Here is a 14,821-nt window from a genome sequence, read left to right as displayed (position 1 = left end):
TTTCACATAACCTAAATCAAAACCTAAAGAAGACATTGCAAAGAAGCAGTAGTATACTGATTAAAATTCTACAGGTACATAGTCACAAAATTCTATAAAAATATGTTATCAAATTGAGCATAAAATGTATAAAAGAAGAAGAAACACTGTAATCAAATATAGATTATTCTAGAAATGTAAAATTGATGTATTACCAAAATTAAATAGAAAACTTACCATATTTTAGAATTAAGTGAAAGTATTACCACTTCGTAGAGTAAAAGCAATCAATGAACTTCAATATCCATTGATAAAACTTATAGTTCAAAAGAATATAAAATTCCTCTTTTTAATTTACAGGACTCTGTTACATGTGTTCCTCAAAATTGAAAATGATGAAAGAGTGGTCATTTTTATTCAGCATTCTACTATTGGTTTTAGCCATTGGTTTTAGTCAGATATGAAATTCAGCAACTTAGACATTCAAGGTGTTTTTAATTATTTCTTAATTACAATAAAAATATTTTACCATTATCCCTCAAAACTCCCCCCTATTAATTATCCCATCATTCTTGCAACATGAACGTCTTTATGAGATGTCATGAAACATACAGGGACGCTACTGCTGGCATTTAAAACATTTTTGTCCAGACCTTCTGGGGAAAGACTAAGCAAACACTTCACTAATGTTCATAGCAATATTCATAATATCTTTATTTTCAGTAACTAAAAGTAATATATGTGATCATATATATCAGATGTCAGATATATATGCTTGATTCTGTATGGTGAGTCAGAATAAACCTTTCCTTTATTCCTTTAAATTGTGGGTATTGAGTATTTCCACTCAGCAATGAGAAAGTAACTAAAACATAATAGAATACTACTAATTAGGAAAAACAGAATGGATTACCAAAATATGACGAGGTAAAATAAGATTCATGTAAGTCAATTGAAAGAAAAAGACCCAAAAGAACACAGACACATCCTCTAAGAAGGAGCAAGTAATACACAAATGTATGAAAAGCAAGTAGTCTATAATGACAAATACTTGGAAAATGATTTCCTATGACCAGAAAAGCTGATAAGACAAATTCTACAGAAGTTCAAAGAGCTTTTTAGCAGGGAAAAGTATTTTGTAGCTTTAGCATGGTTGTGATTTCATGAATGCATACATGTGGACTCTTAATTATATTTAGATATTTGTAGTGGTTTTATGGTTGTATATTTATTTATATATTTGTATTGAAAAAAGTATACTTTATATAAATTCTTATATAAATTTTACCAAAATAAGGTTAATAAATGTATAAAATAGATGAAGGAGACCATGCATGACTTGCATCAAGGTGGAAGCACGATATTTTTAGAAATATGTGGATTTAGGGGCCGGGGAGATAGCTCAGTAGAATAAGTGCTTGCCTGGCAAGCACAAGGGCCTGAGTTCAATCCCCGGTTCCGCAAAAAAAAAAAAAAAAAAAAAAAAAATGGATTTGTGACACAGGTAATTTTATGATGTTTCCATTGTTTGGATAAACAATGTAAGCACACACTAGTAACAGTGAAGTACCCTTTCCTTCTCTCTTATGCTTATTTTCTTCTCCTTCCCTAATGGTGCAGAAGCTCATGTATCCATCCAATATTTGACAAGGAGGGAGAAGACCCAGAAGATACTAAACAGAACAGATGGATCACTTTCTCTTATATTGACTTCTTACCTAAAAAAAGAATGAGTTGAGAGAAAGCTCTGACTTTAAATAGAATTAAACTTCTTTTTATTATGCTGAACTGAAAATATTAATTATTTATTGATCCACAAATAGTTTTACATATAAAATTGAAGAATATTTTGTAATATCCAAGAATTATGGGAAATGTCAATGGCCTGGCAAAAAAATTGTTTACAGTTAGGAAAAAGGAATTAGTACCACAGAGAAGATTTTGAGTAAGTACTAGTGAAAAAGAATGTATTTGCTATTAGCTTTTATTATAGGACTTTTATTTTCTTTTATAACTATGATTAAACAAATATTCACTAGTTAGAAAATAGAATAACATGATAATTGCTTCTGAATGGCTTTTTCCATATTATATAAATAAAATCTTTCATCCAATTTGTTAAAAAACAAAGTAGGGTATGTATAGAGACAAATGATAATTTTCACTTTATGTCTAATAGTAGTATGACCTGTTGCAATTTCAGTGTCTAACCTGTCAAACAAAAATTTTCTCAAAATAAAAGGGTTATAAAAAGAGATGACTAAAGAAATAACAGATGAGCAAACACTAAGGACCAGTCTGATTAACTTTCAGAAAGCAAGACTCTTGCACTGAATTTGGTCTATGTAGGTGAATTTATCCTTATTTGCTCCTAAAGTACTCACTTGCATTTTTATCTTGTCCTGTAGTTTCCCAGATATAAGACAATAGTGTACCATTTACATAAAATGGTAAATGCAAACTAGCCTTGCTCCATTTTACTGAGTGTTCTTGAAGAGATGATTTAAGCTCAGTTTCTTTGGACTGCCTTAGGACTATAAAATCAATTTCACACTGAAAGACATTGAGGTTCCAAATAACTGTCTGTTCTTAAATGTTAAGGAATCACCATGAAGAAAAAGGGAGGTCATATTGTAGATGCAGAACCATGTGGAGCCGTTAAGAGATTTTTATAGCTTTATGCTCAGAAAAAGATTCATTCACTCATTCGGTCGTGGAGTAAGAATTGATAGATCTACAGGCAATCCTGGGTGTAGATCTTCTATACTAGCATTCTGGCTAAGTTTCTTGTACATGATCCCTGAATAATTTTGGAATTCTTTCAATAAGACAGCTATCATCAAAGCAACCCATTGATCATGGAACAGAACTATTAGCCAACATAAACTTTTTCTCTTTACAACCTACCTGGTCTCTTGAATTGTGTTTCAGCAACAGAAAATGGCCTAGATGAGCAGTTTTCTAGTAGTCATGATTATTCTCCAGAATTTGATGTCTTTCCACCCTGAATAAACATTCCTATTTACTCTTTGACAATGTAATTTGAAATTTTCTCTAGAATTCCCTTTCTTATTAATATAAAACCAATTACTAAGAAATCCCATTGGTCTCTGTAACCCTTTCTCATATTTAACTAGCATCCTCTTTGCATTTCTCTATCATATCATCCCATGAGAAAACAAGCCTAATTAAAACACTTGTGCAATTCCAAGAACTCCATGAAAATGTAAGGAACACAAAGAGTGATAGAAATGAGCGTGATGGTCTCTATCCACCATTGTTCTAAAAACTTCCCATTTTAAGAGAAATCATAAAATAAAAAATATCATCATCTACTTATGATTAAGGGAACTATAGCAGGTAAATAAAATAATATATTGTTACTAAAATATTTTTTATTTCTTAAAAGATTAGACAAAAATCTGGATATAGGCAAAGGAGACAAGACTGTGATCTTTTCTCATAAGAGTAATAATTCTGTGTAATTTTTAGTTAATATTTTCAAATCAAAATTCTACATAAAGTTACTTGAAACAGAAAAACTATAAGCAAGAGCACAGGAATCTATTTTGGATAAATTCTGATGTTGAAAAGATTCTAATTGTTGAAATCTATGATTTCTTTCTAGGATATTTCTTGTCACAATTTTCCATGCTTCTTATTTCTGAGGTTTTATAATCTTCCTAACACCCAGAACTTGGTTTTGAAACATTTTGGTATCTATCACCATTTTCTATATTTCCCACAAAACTTCCATCAAAATGTGTCTTCATTTCCCATTTACATAGTATCCATCTGCTCAGTTTCAGATCACATGATTGAGGCAGAATTTTTTTTTTTTGTCTTCTAGAAAACTGAAAAACTGTTATCCTTAAAGTGACAACCATTTAATTTTGCCCAAGTATTCAAAGCAGCATAGAGAGATGGTTTATCTCTTTTCCAGAAAGTTTGAAATCTAGGCTAGGGAAATGGGAATGGATCAATCCTGCATTACATACTTTTAGAGCCTCAGTTTTTACTTTTGGCTGTATCTTTCATTTATAGTGGTGTTATAGTAGTTGGATGTGGCTGCTTCCAGCTAAAAAGAAAGATCAAAAGATATTCCACCTAATACAGCTAAAAGTAAAGGCCTTTGACCACATGCCACATTTTTTATCTCTTCCTATGTTGTCTCTTTTTTTCTGTAGTAGGTTGATCTTCCATTTATTATAATGGTGCATCTAAAAAGAAAGGTCAAAAGTCGTCAATCTCTTTTAGATATAAACCTTTAAATATAACCTAAGGAGGACCCATGAGTACTTCTGCTAACTTCTATTGGCTAGCACATAAATAGGTGTAGCTTATACCCTAACTTCAAAATAGGAAGGTGGTAAAGAATTTATAGCCATGGCCTCCTCAATCAGAAATTAATTCCATTTTTTTTCTACTGTCATAATCCACAAAGACTATTCCAACATGCTCCATCGTCTTATTAAAATGTCATCCATTTCTATTTTGCACATTTTTATCATGGAAATATTTCCAAGGGATTATTTGACTATTCTGGTCTGGAGTTGTGAGGATGTGTATCTTCTTATGGTCTTGATAGGCAAATTGCATGTCTATAATGACTACTGGCCTCTCCGTCTCTGTCTCTGTTTCTGTCTGTCTCTCTGCCTGTCTTTCTGTCTCTCTCTTTCTCTCTGTCTCCGTCTTTCTGTCTCTGTCTCTGTCTCTGTCTCTATCTCTCTCTCTCTCTCTCGCTCGCTCTCTCTCTCTCTTTCTCTCTCTCACATCCATTGTGCTACGGGGATGGTGGAATGGGGTGTGGTCTAAGTTTAAGGCTAGCTTTCATAACAGGAATGCTTATTTCAAAGAATTACTTGATCACATCCTAAAGTTTCCTTCTGCATTTGCACGTATTTCCAAATTTCAAGTTGTATATATCACATACACAAATTTTCATGTCAGGTACACTTCAATAAACCTTTTAGAAAAATTCCTTCATTAGTTTTATAATATAATTGATGGTAATTTTCTACTCAGAATAAAGACAATAATTTCAATTTAAGGAAACTTAATCCTCCAAAGAGAAGCACAAAACCTAATGAAATGGACATTGCAGCTGGAGTAGCCATTAGTAAAAGATACAGATTTATAGATATTTAGAAGTGACAAGTAGTAAAAACAAAATACTCATTGCATTGAATGTTGAAAAAGTGGATCATAGTTTTTAAGACGACATAAGCGGAATATTCTAAAATTTTACATTAATATTATCTCCAGAAATGTAGGTTAACCTTCAGTACTTTTGTATCAAAATAATATTTAGAAATATATAACTTTCTGGCATTCATTGTGTAAATTTATATTTATTTGAAGTATTTCAAATAAGCTAACAATAAATGACCTCCAAACTGGTGGTTGTATAATTGTTTATGGCTATAAAGAGAGAAAGAATAGGATGATTTTATAATAGTCAAAGGGTAAAAAACTAGTAACTTTCCTGTTACTGTATTTATACTTTGATAATGTTGAAACATTTTCCTTTCTTAAGATCATGGCTATCACACATAGAGTGATACATTTATTTTTCTTTTTAAATTACCATGCTTTCCTACCTTTATTTCAATACTAATGGAACATCATTTTTAAAAAGAAAAAATAATAAGAGATTAAAAGTCAATCTCCATGATGAAAAAATGATACACCAATTTGTAATTCTCAGATAGGAAAAGCTCTTGTTTAATTTTAATTATAAAAACATGCAAAGATCAGCAATCAATATATCTAGGCTGATGTAATAAAAGTGCAAATTCCATATAAAGTCAATTTACACCAATGGCATTTTTAGGACATTTCAATTTCTATGAAAAGTACAATGAAACAAATGTGCAGTAGGTTCTCTAGTGTCTGTTGGTATCAAATCTTCTAGGGGTGAAAAGATGGATCTGAAATGCTCACCCAAAAGCCCCTGTGTTCAGAGATGGGAATTTGGAAAAGTGGCTGGATCATGAGGAATCATTGATCACTGGGTCATAGGTTTATTAAAATGGTTAATCCGTGATGAGCTCCCTGGCCAAATGGAAGCACTATGAGCTTGGGCCTACCTGGATGAAGCAAGTCAATGGGGGCAGGGTTTGAAGGACACATGCTGTCCCTAGGCTCTCCCTTCTGGCTCTTTGCCTTTTCTGCTTCCTGGATGCCAGGAGGTACACAGCCTTTCTCTACTTTGCCCTTCAGCCATGATGCTTGTGCCCTGTAGCCAGGTGCCATGTGATGATACCTTGGAAACTTTTAGCCAGAAGGAAACCTCTCCTATTTAGGTTATATATGTTAGGGCTTTGATCACAGTGATGAAAAGCTGACTAATACAGATATGGAAGCAGCAGAAGAGAAATCAGAGAGAAATAAGAGAATGAAAAGCAATCTTCCACAGAGGCACTGAGCACTTCTATTAGAAATTGTGATATTAGGGTCAGAGAGATTGCTCAGTGGAATAAGCGCTTCCCTGGCAAGCGTAAGGGCCTGAGTTCAATCCCTAGTTCAAAAAAAAAAAAAAAATGCTTAGAAATACCTACTACTGGGGGTGGGGAGATGCTCAGTAATCTAACCACCTGCTCGGCAAGCATAGGGACCTGGGTTCATTACCCCGTACCACATGCCATGCTGGCCCCAGAACCCTGTGTGCACCATGCCAGCCACAGAGACCAGGTGTGATGGCATATACCTGTAATCCCAGTGCTGGGGAGTTGCGACAAGAGGATCTCTGTGAGTCTGAGTTGTGAAGCAAGATCATGTACCAAGCTGCCAAATAAATACTATTTTAAAATAAGAAAAACTGAAATCTCTACTCTTACAAGACCCTTATTGTAGCTCCTTTCCTAAACCCCTGCTTTGGATGTCAGAAATGATGATCTCAAATATGCACTGAGGTAGTAAGAAAAAGTTCATTATTACACAACAAATGAGCCTTGAGAAGGCCAATAGTTCTAAATATGTATGTTACCAAATAATGTTCAGAAATTTTCTGAGTTCATGATGTTTGCTATTGACCATCCCTCCAGCTACTTTGCAAGTATCAGTGACGCTGAGGCTGAGGATACCATCTGTCAGTTTGCTCACAGACTACGCCCCTGGATATTGGAAAGTAATGTTAAACTGTGACTGAGAAGCTATTGAAAATAGCCTTGAATAGAACATGGTATAGCCCAATGTATCCTACCAAAATATTTTCCAATTGCCTATTGAAGGGATTCAGTTATTTAATAATATCAGGTGTGGAGAACTAAACTGTTGCTAGCTGGCCTTCTGGTTGAGAGAATCCAGTGTGAAGTACTGTTTGTGTTGGTCAGCTTTCACATTGGTGAATCAAAACACAACTTAAAAGAAAAGTATATCTTTGGTCTGTTTCAGAGGTTTTAATTATGGTTGGGAGGCACCAAGGCAGAACATCATGGCGGAGGACAAGGTAGAGGAGAGCTTCTTGGTTCATGGAAGCCAGGAAGCAGAGAGCAGAGAAAGAGCACCAGAGAGGACATGGCCAACAGTGAGGCACAGTCCCTGAGATCATGTCCTGGGACTCACCCATGGGCTCCCAGAAGTTTAGATCACTAACCTCTCAAACAAATCCCACTGATAGTGAATCATAGTATTCATTCTTTCCAATTTTACAAAGAGGCCAACATGGACTGTCAATTGGAGATACAATGGGAATAATCACCTATTCTTTAAATATGTCCTTTCAGTGGCCTTTATCTTCAAGCTTGTCAATAGTTTTTAAGGGTTGTTTCCTACATGAAACAAATGCTTGTTTTCCAATGTCTTCTGTACCTTATCTTTGTGAAATCCTAGTAACGTTTTTTTTTTTTTTTTTCTTTTAAAGAGAAAGTTACAATTTTTTATTTTTTGCTGTCTGGGGATTGAAGCTCCAGGCTTGTGCATGGCAAGCAAGTTTCCTCCACTGATCTATGCCTTCCAGGGTGCTTGTTACATTGCCCGGGCTGGCCTGCAATGTGGACTCTTCCTGCCTCACTCTCCTGAGTTGCTGAATTTTTTAAAAATTGAAGCTGTTGTTTAGGGTGTGTGGAATTTGCCATGCTGAGATAAACATGTCCATTTCCTCTATGCTGATGGTTCACAAGACCACGAGGCTTGAGTAGGTCCAGGTCAGCCTCCTTGTGTTCAGCGTGGCTCCCTTCTGAATGGGGTGATAGCTGCTGCAGTGTGGAGCCAGGTAACTTTCAAACACTTTTTATATTGTGTATGTTGAAGTAGTGGAAGAAAAACTATAATGTAGGACTTTTTCTAAGCTTAACATACACAGTTATTTTTACCATTTCTGGGATGACATATTTTTTGGTTATCCATGTCACTGTCAATTTACACAAATATTCAGTCAATAAATTCTTGTACAAAACAAAAAATGAGGCATTATTTTATTCAGGAAAATATAAGAATTGGAAACAAAAACAATGCCTAAACTTTTTAACCTTGAATATGGCAGGGCATTAATGAGTATTTAGTCCTGTCACTATATTATTCTAGTTTTTCTATCCCTATAAACATAAATAACTCTTTTCTTATCACCTTTAGGCTATGATTTTATAGTAATTTAGATGTTACTATAAGCATTTTCCACATTCTATTTCAGTCAGAGCCTGCATATATTTGCTGGCTTACATATTATGTATTAGCAAAGAACATATTCACTCTCAATAACATGTAAAACTCATGTTTTGAAATCCAGGTGGTAGCCTAGAGAGCTATCTTTTATTGTATGTGATCTCATTTCTAGGTACTTTCTTAAAAGAAGACATTGATGCATGTCACCCCTTTTTCTCCCTCTGCATTCCTCATGGGATATGCACTCAAAGGGTGCTTAACAAAGCAGTGGTTTTTTCACAGGGGAACAGGGAGTTTAATGAATCATACATACTTTATTTGAAAAATATCAATAACCATTCACTGGTCTGTTCTTGCATAAACTGAATAAAAATCCCTCTGTAAATGGTGCATAGCTTTTTTTATGAATCATGCTCTATTTTTTAGTACAATGCTAAATCATCTTAAAACATGTAGTTTTACCTGCCAAGCCTAAGATAAATTTCCATCAGTGATTAAAGACTAGTTCCATTCCCTATAATCCCTGTCAATTATATGAATAGGCAGTAATGGAACACTTTATTTTCTCTGGTTATTAAAACACAAAATAGTAATGCAAATGCACTGTACAATGTCTCCTTGCTAGATTGGCAGTGTAATTTATTTAATCAAATTCAGAAGTTAAAAACACAGAAGCAGGAGTTAGTCTCTGAAAGTCTATGTGAAACAAAAATGCGCCGAGCAAGGATATGCCTATAAGAGAACAGAGAGCAAGATCACTCTTGGCAAGATCTTTGTCATTGTCACAGGTTCACACAACTTTACAGAAGAAAAATTCAGTCTCACTTGTACAAGTAGAACTTTATAATTTTGGTGGCAAGAAAGATGTTTACATTCATTCTAAAGGAAGAAATTTTACCCTTAAAGTATGGCTGTGGTGGCTACCGCTTAAAGATGTGTAAGTAACGAAGAACAGAAGTAAGCCAGATTTAGATTTGGATTTATGTGAAGAGTAAGTAAAATGCATGTGACAGAATCACAAGGAGAGGCAATAGAGGTATTGGACAAAGCTAAAAGGGAGACTCCGGAGAATCAAGCCTCCTGAAGAAAAGTGTAATGTTGCTGGAATTATCTCCATGATACTCATGACCGGCGCTTTGAGTGAAAATTTAATAAAATTAACACTACTTTCTTGATTTAGTTTTTTCTTTTCTTCTTAATCTTCTCTTCAAGATTAAACTCATCAGCACTTGACAAAAACTGCAAATAACAGCCAGATGCAGGAGTTGGTTTTATCTTTTTATGCAAGTATGTGGTGCTAATTAGTGCAAATTGATTAAACTTTAATTGCCTGATCCATGGCTAATTAATATTTATAAGATGAATGAACAGGAAAACCAGACATTTATTAAAACACTTTAATGATTTTTCATATGTTTTGACAAAGCAAAGCAAATAGATGTTATGAGCATGATGTGCTAGACTAGAGGACTATGTCTATTGCCTTCTACTTGTGAATGCCCTAAAAATGTACATTAACTTTTAAACATCCATTATAAACTTTTTTTGGTTCCCTTGAAAATTATATTCAAATGCTTTTAGTATTAGGTCACTACAACATTTGTGACATTGATTATTGTAGTGATAGTTAATAAAATTAACACATACACGAAATTATTTTGCTATTATTATGAATACCATACAGTATATTCATTTTACAATAGCAAATGACAGTGAAATGTCAATTTCATAAGCAATCAAATATGTCAATATACTTCTTTTTCTCAATATTTTACTCTTTTTAAAAATAATTAGGATATCTATTAGAATATCTATTATTTGAATTTTCAAATTACTTAGACGTGGTGTTTGCAGTTAGACATTCTTGGTCTCTGAAGTTAGAATAGAAGATTCAGTGTTAACTAGGTAAATACATCTTACACAGTAAAAATAAAGATGTTTATTATACTGATTAAAAGTAGAATGTATCTACTTCTATAATAATGTAACTTTATATATGATCAACAAAATAATAACTCTACATGATAATTTTATTAACAGAAGATTTAATAAAAATGTAAATACCTCTGGTAATTATCTTGACAATAATTTATAATTAGTCCATCCAATTAAAATGTTATTAGTAAAAATTTTTTTCAAAGAAAATTATCTTTTTAAATTGATAGGATTTTGGAGGTTTATTTCTTATATTTTATAATTGATTTTGATGTTTAATTTGTAGCGTATCAAAATTGGCTATTTTTATTTGCATTTCTATTCCTACTGGACATATATATTCACTTACCTCACTGTTTTAAGGATGTTTGTCAACTTGGTGCTTGATAAAATGCTATTTACTTTACTCTTACCAAAAATGGTTGAATGATCTTCCAACTTTAGGTGAAAATATCAAAATAACCCATTATAAATTATTACTCATTTTGAAATGTAATCAATTCTAAATAGTGTTATGTCCCTCTCTTTGCATCCTAAAGTACTGCGGATTGTACAAAAATTACATTAGTAATGATGATGATTTTTACTTATTTATTTACATACAGGAATTGGACCAAAGTCCTTTTCAGTGAGCTGTGTTCCCAGAAACTTTCTTGTTTTTTATTTTGCTAAACCACTAATTTGCCTAGCCTGGCTTCATGCTTTCAGTCTTACTGCCTCACCCTCCTCAGAGTAGTGGGATCACAGCCCCCCACTACCATCTGTCACTGTGATGGCCTTTTAATGGGTCAACTCAGTGAGTCTGTGTTGTGCAATTATATAATCAAACTTTGAGCTAGATGTTGGCGTAAAGGTATTTTGAGAAAGTAAATGAAGCCCATAGACAGTGATCATTGATTGTTGCAAGTGTAATTACAAATAAATTATCTTATATAATATATGTGGACCTGATTTAATATGTTGCAAACCCTTAAGAAGAGAGATCACATTTCTAAAGTGGTGCTGTTGTTCATGATATCTTTATTTTAGAAGATCAGACAGGTTGGTATGCAAGAAAAAGAGAAATAAGAAAAGCTGTGGAAACTAGGGGGATGGTTGCTTCTAAATCTGCAATGTCTGTGATCCAGTGAAACATCTATTTTGTAAAAGTTTGAATGGATAGCATTATAAAGCTCAATAATGACAGAGAACTAACTTATAGGCATAGTCAATATATGTTCAGTTGTTTAGTGAACTGTGTCAAAAAAAAAAAAACCCTCTGGACGAAGAAAGCAAACACAAAAGGATGTTCACTGCATTAAGTTTTTAAGAAGTGAGTTCCAAATATAAAATAAATACTTCAGTGCCAGAGAACACAGCTTCACAATTTATGCAAGCTTAGTAGTTTGCAAACTCCAATCCATCTCAGGACAAAGTGTATAACTTGCCACTGTTTGAGCTCACACAGGACCAGACAGTTTCCCTTTCACTTAGACTGACAGAATTTGCCAACAGATTCTCTAAGAACAGTTTAGCACAGGCATCCTTGGAACCAAGCTTAGCTTCGCTTAGCTCATATTCTAATGAAAAATAATGGCAACAACGTATGGCAGATTTAAAAATCATTGTGTTTCTACCCTGACCCCTATTCCCCACTTGCTCTGTTACTACCCTAGATCTGGAAGCTCAACATGTGGACATACCAATGTCTGAGAGATGGCTGTTGGGTTTTCTTTATTCGATGACCAGAGAATGGAGAGGTTCTCTCTCAATACAGCTTCCTAATTGCAGGGAGCTGAGGAAGTACAAATATAAGTAGAAATCTGAGGAGAGACAGGTAAGCAAATGAAGGGAAGGAATATGTATGTCTTTTCAGGAAATAAACAGAGATCTTGTAGGAACTCAAGTGCTACCTCTTTTTGTTCCTTTCATGGTTTAGTGTCTCTAGTCAGGATGGCCTATAAATATTTTTCACCTTCAGTTGGGGAAAGAGGCTAGACAATTCTAGTTCAGTTTATCACTTAGTATTATAGTTTCTTCAATACATTTCTCAGAAGTTCAAAATATCTACATGCAAAGCTGAGTAAAATCAGACCCAGAGATTAAGCCAGGAAAGGAGACAGACCTCCTACAGAGGCAGAGATGCCCAGACTTTTCATCCAGTTCCAGTCACCCAATAGAAGTGCACAGGCCCAAGTTAAGAGTCAGTGTTTCTGACAGCAGGCTTCAAATCCTAAACAATAACTGGCCACTGTTATCACCAAAACCCACTTTTGATATATAATCTCAGAAAAGCTACTGGGAGACTAATATATGACTCAGCTATGTGACTTCCAAACTGTGATTGTTTAAAAATCAACTAAAAGCAAGTGAAGTTGAGCAGTTTATTTAGGTTTTTTTCTTGGTATTAACTTTTTACTGTTTTTTAAACCATATTTTATTACATGTATCAACTGTCAGCATCTACAGAATTAGCAGTGTACTTTAGTCAACTTTTGCGGCAACAACAAAACAACCCCAAATTCTCAGTGCTTTGCTGAGAGTCTCATACATGTGTTTCTTGTTCATGTTCAATTAGTGTTATGCTTTTTAGGAGCTTCCTGGATGCTGTTGGGTTTGGCTGGGCTGCAACAGACTTCGCTAGGCTTGGCTGGACTTGGCTTCTACTGGTCTTGACTTGGATCCATCTCTTTCCATTAGGCAAAGCAAGTCAGGTGCCTGTGCCCATAAGCAGGATGATCAACAAGGATTTCCTGACTACTAGTAAAGTACTGCAAAGTCCCCTGGCAAGGGCATGGATGCATGAACTATGTACAAAGAAAATGAGAAGAGGTGGGTACAACAGTCCCAGGTACCACAGAAACTGAAGTTCTGACAGAATGACACATTAGATCCTTTTTAAAATCTCAAATCCAGCTATTAGAAATGCATATTTTATGGACTATTGGACTATATTGGAATATTTTGCTGAATTCACACACCTACAATATTTAAAAGACAGTGGAATACCCATCTCTGACAAAACTAAACAAAAAAAGGGGACACAAATGAAGGACCATTTTGTACTTGTATATTCAAAATAGTTAGGATATATGTACAGCTACTTTCTCTCAATTCAACAAGAAGAAAGATTTGTAGTAATAGTGTTTGTGTACAGGATATCATGTCTGCATCTTGTACTATGAATACCCACTAAGAGGACAACAATATGTAATGTATTAATTATCAAAACTGTCCTACTAATCAGTTTTGAAACTGTCTCACTGCTATTTGTTACTCAATCATATTATTCTAAAAAGAAGCAAATTAATAGAAAGATACTCAGAAGTGAAGTAATCTTGTCATTTTAACTAAAAGACCTATGGTCTAGTACAGTTTGCCAAGATGTTACATGGTACTTATAGGGAAGAAAACTTGCAACACATGAGTCAGTGTATTCAGGTCGACAGTCCTAAAGGTGCTTATTTTCTATCTTTCCTTTGCACTATTTAACACTGTAAGAAAATGCCTTTGTTTAACATTACTGTCAATTTCAGTATAACTGGATTGTGAGAGAAATAAAATTAACATTTAAGAAAGGAGACGTCTTACAGCACACAGGCAGGACTCCATGGAATCAGACAAGCCATTTTTTGCTTATTCTATGATTTTTTAAGTGTGCTAAAATTATTTAGAAATGACATCAGCTATTTGAAAATTTTTGATTTTTGCAAAAAATGAAAGTATAGGTTCCTCTTGGGATCTGAATACTTTTGAATCTTTTACAAAGAGTTTGTTCACTGAATTTTCTTTTTTCTTTCTAAACCCAGATTTTCTTTTAAGTACCTGTAGGAAAATGTCATAGTAGTCTTCAAGTTCATTCAGATGAAACATGAAAATAAAAGCTCCTTTTCTCTCCTGATCTCATACCCCAGCCTCACTTTATTCTTCTCTTTTCCATCACTCATTCAGACTTCAATAGAGAAGTTCATTGAGGATCAAATAATCCAGCTGCTGTTTTCAACTCTCACTATTTTAATGTTTATTTTCCAAATTATTCCCTATTTTTCTACTAAAAATATCCTGCCAAATCATTATTTTTTCTGGAGCAAATCTAATGCTTTCTGTTGCTAGATATCTGATCCAAATCCAATATTTTTCTTGGCAGCTAGTGAACATAATAATAAGTAGAATTTTTTTTTTCAACATTGAGAGCTGGGGGAGAAGACACAATTCACAATCAGAATTCCTGTAAATACTGAGGAAAATGTTAATCTTAAAAATGATCATAAATGCTCTTCAGAAGGAAAACATGTCTAGGGAGTTTCTGTGCTCATTTTATATA

The sequence above is a fragment of the Octodon degus genome, unplaced genomic scaffold, assembly GCF_000260255.1.
Source record: "Octodon degus isolate 3935 unplaced genomic scaffold, OctDeg1.0 scaffold00013, whole genome shotgun sequence".
Taxonomy (NCBI): Eukaryota; Metazoa; Chordata; class Mammalia; order Rodentia; family Octodontidae; genus Octodon; species Octodon degus.
The sequence above is the reverse complement of the archived record's forward strand: the minus strand, read 5'-3'. Positions refer to the sequence as shown.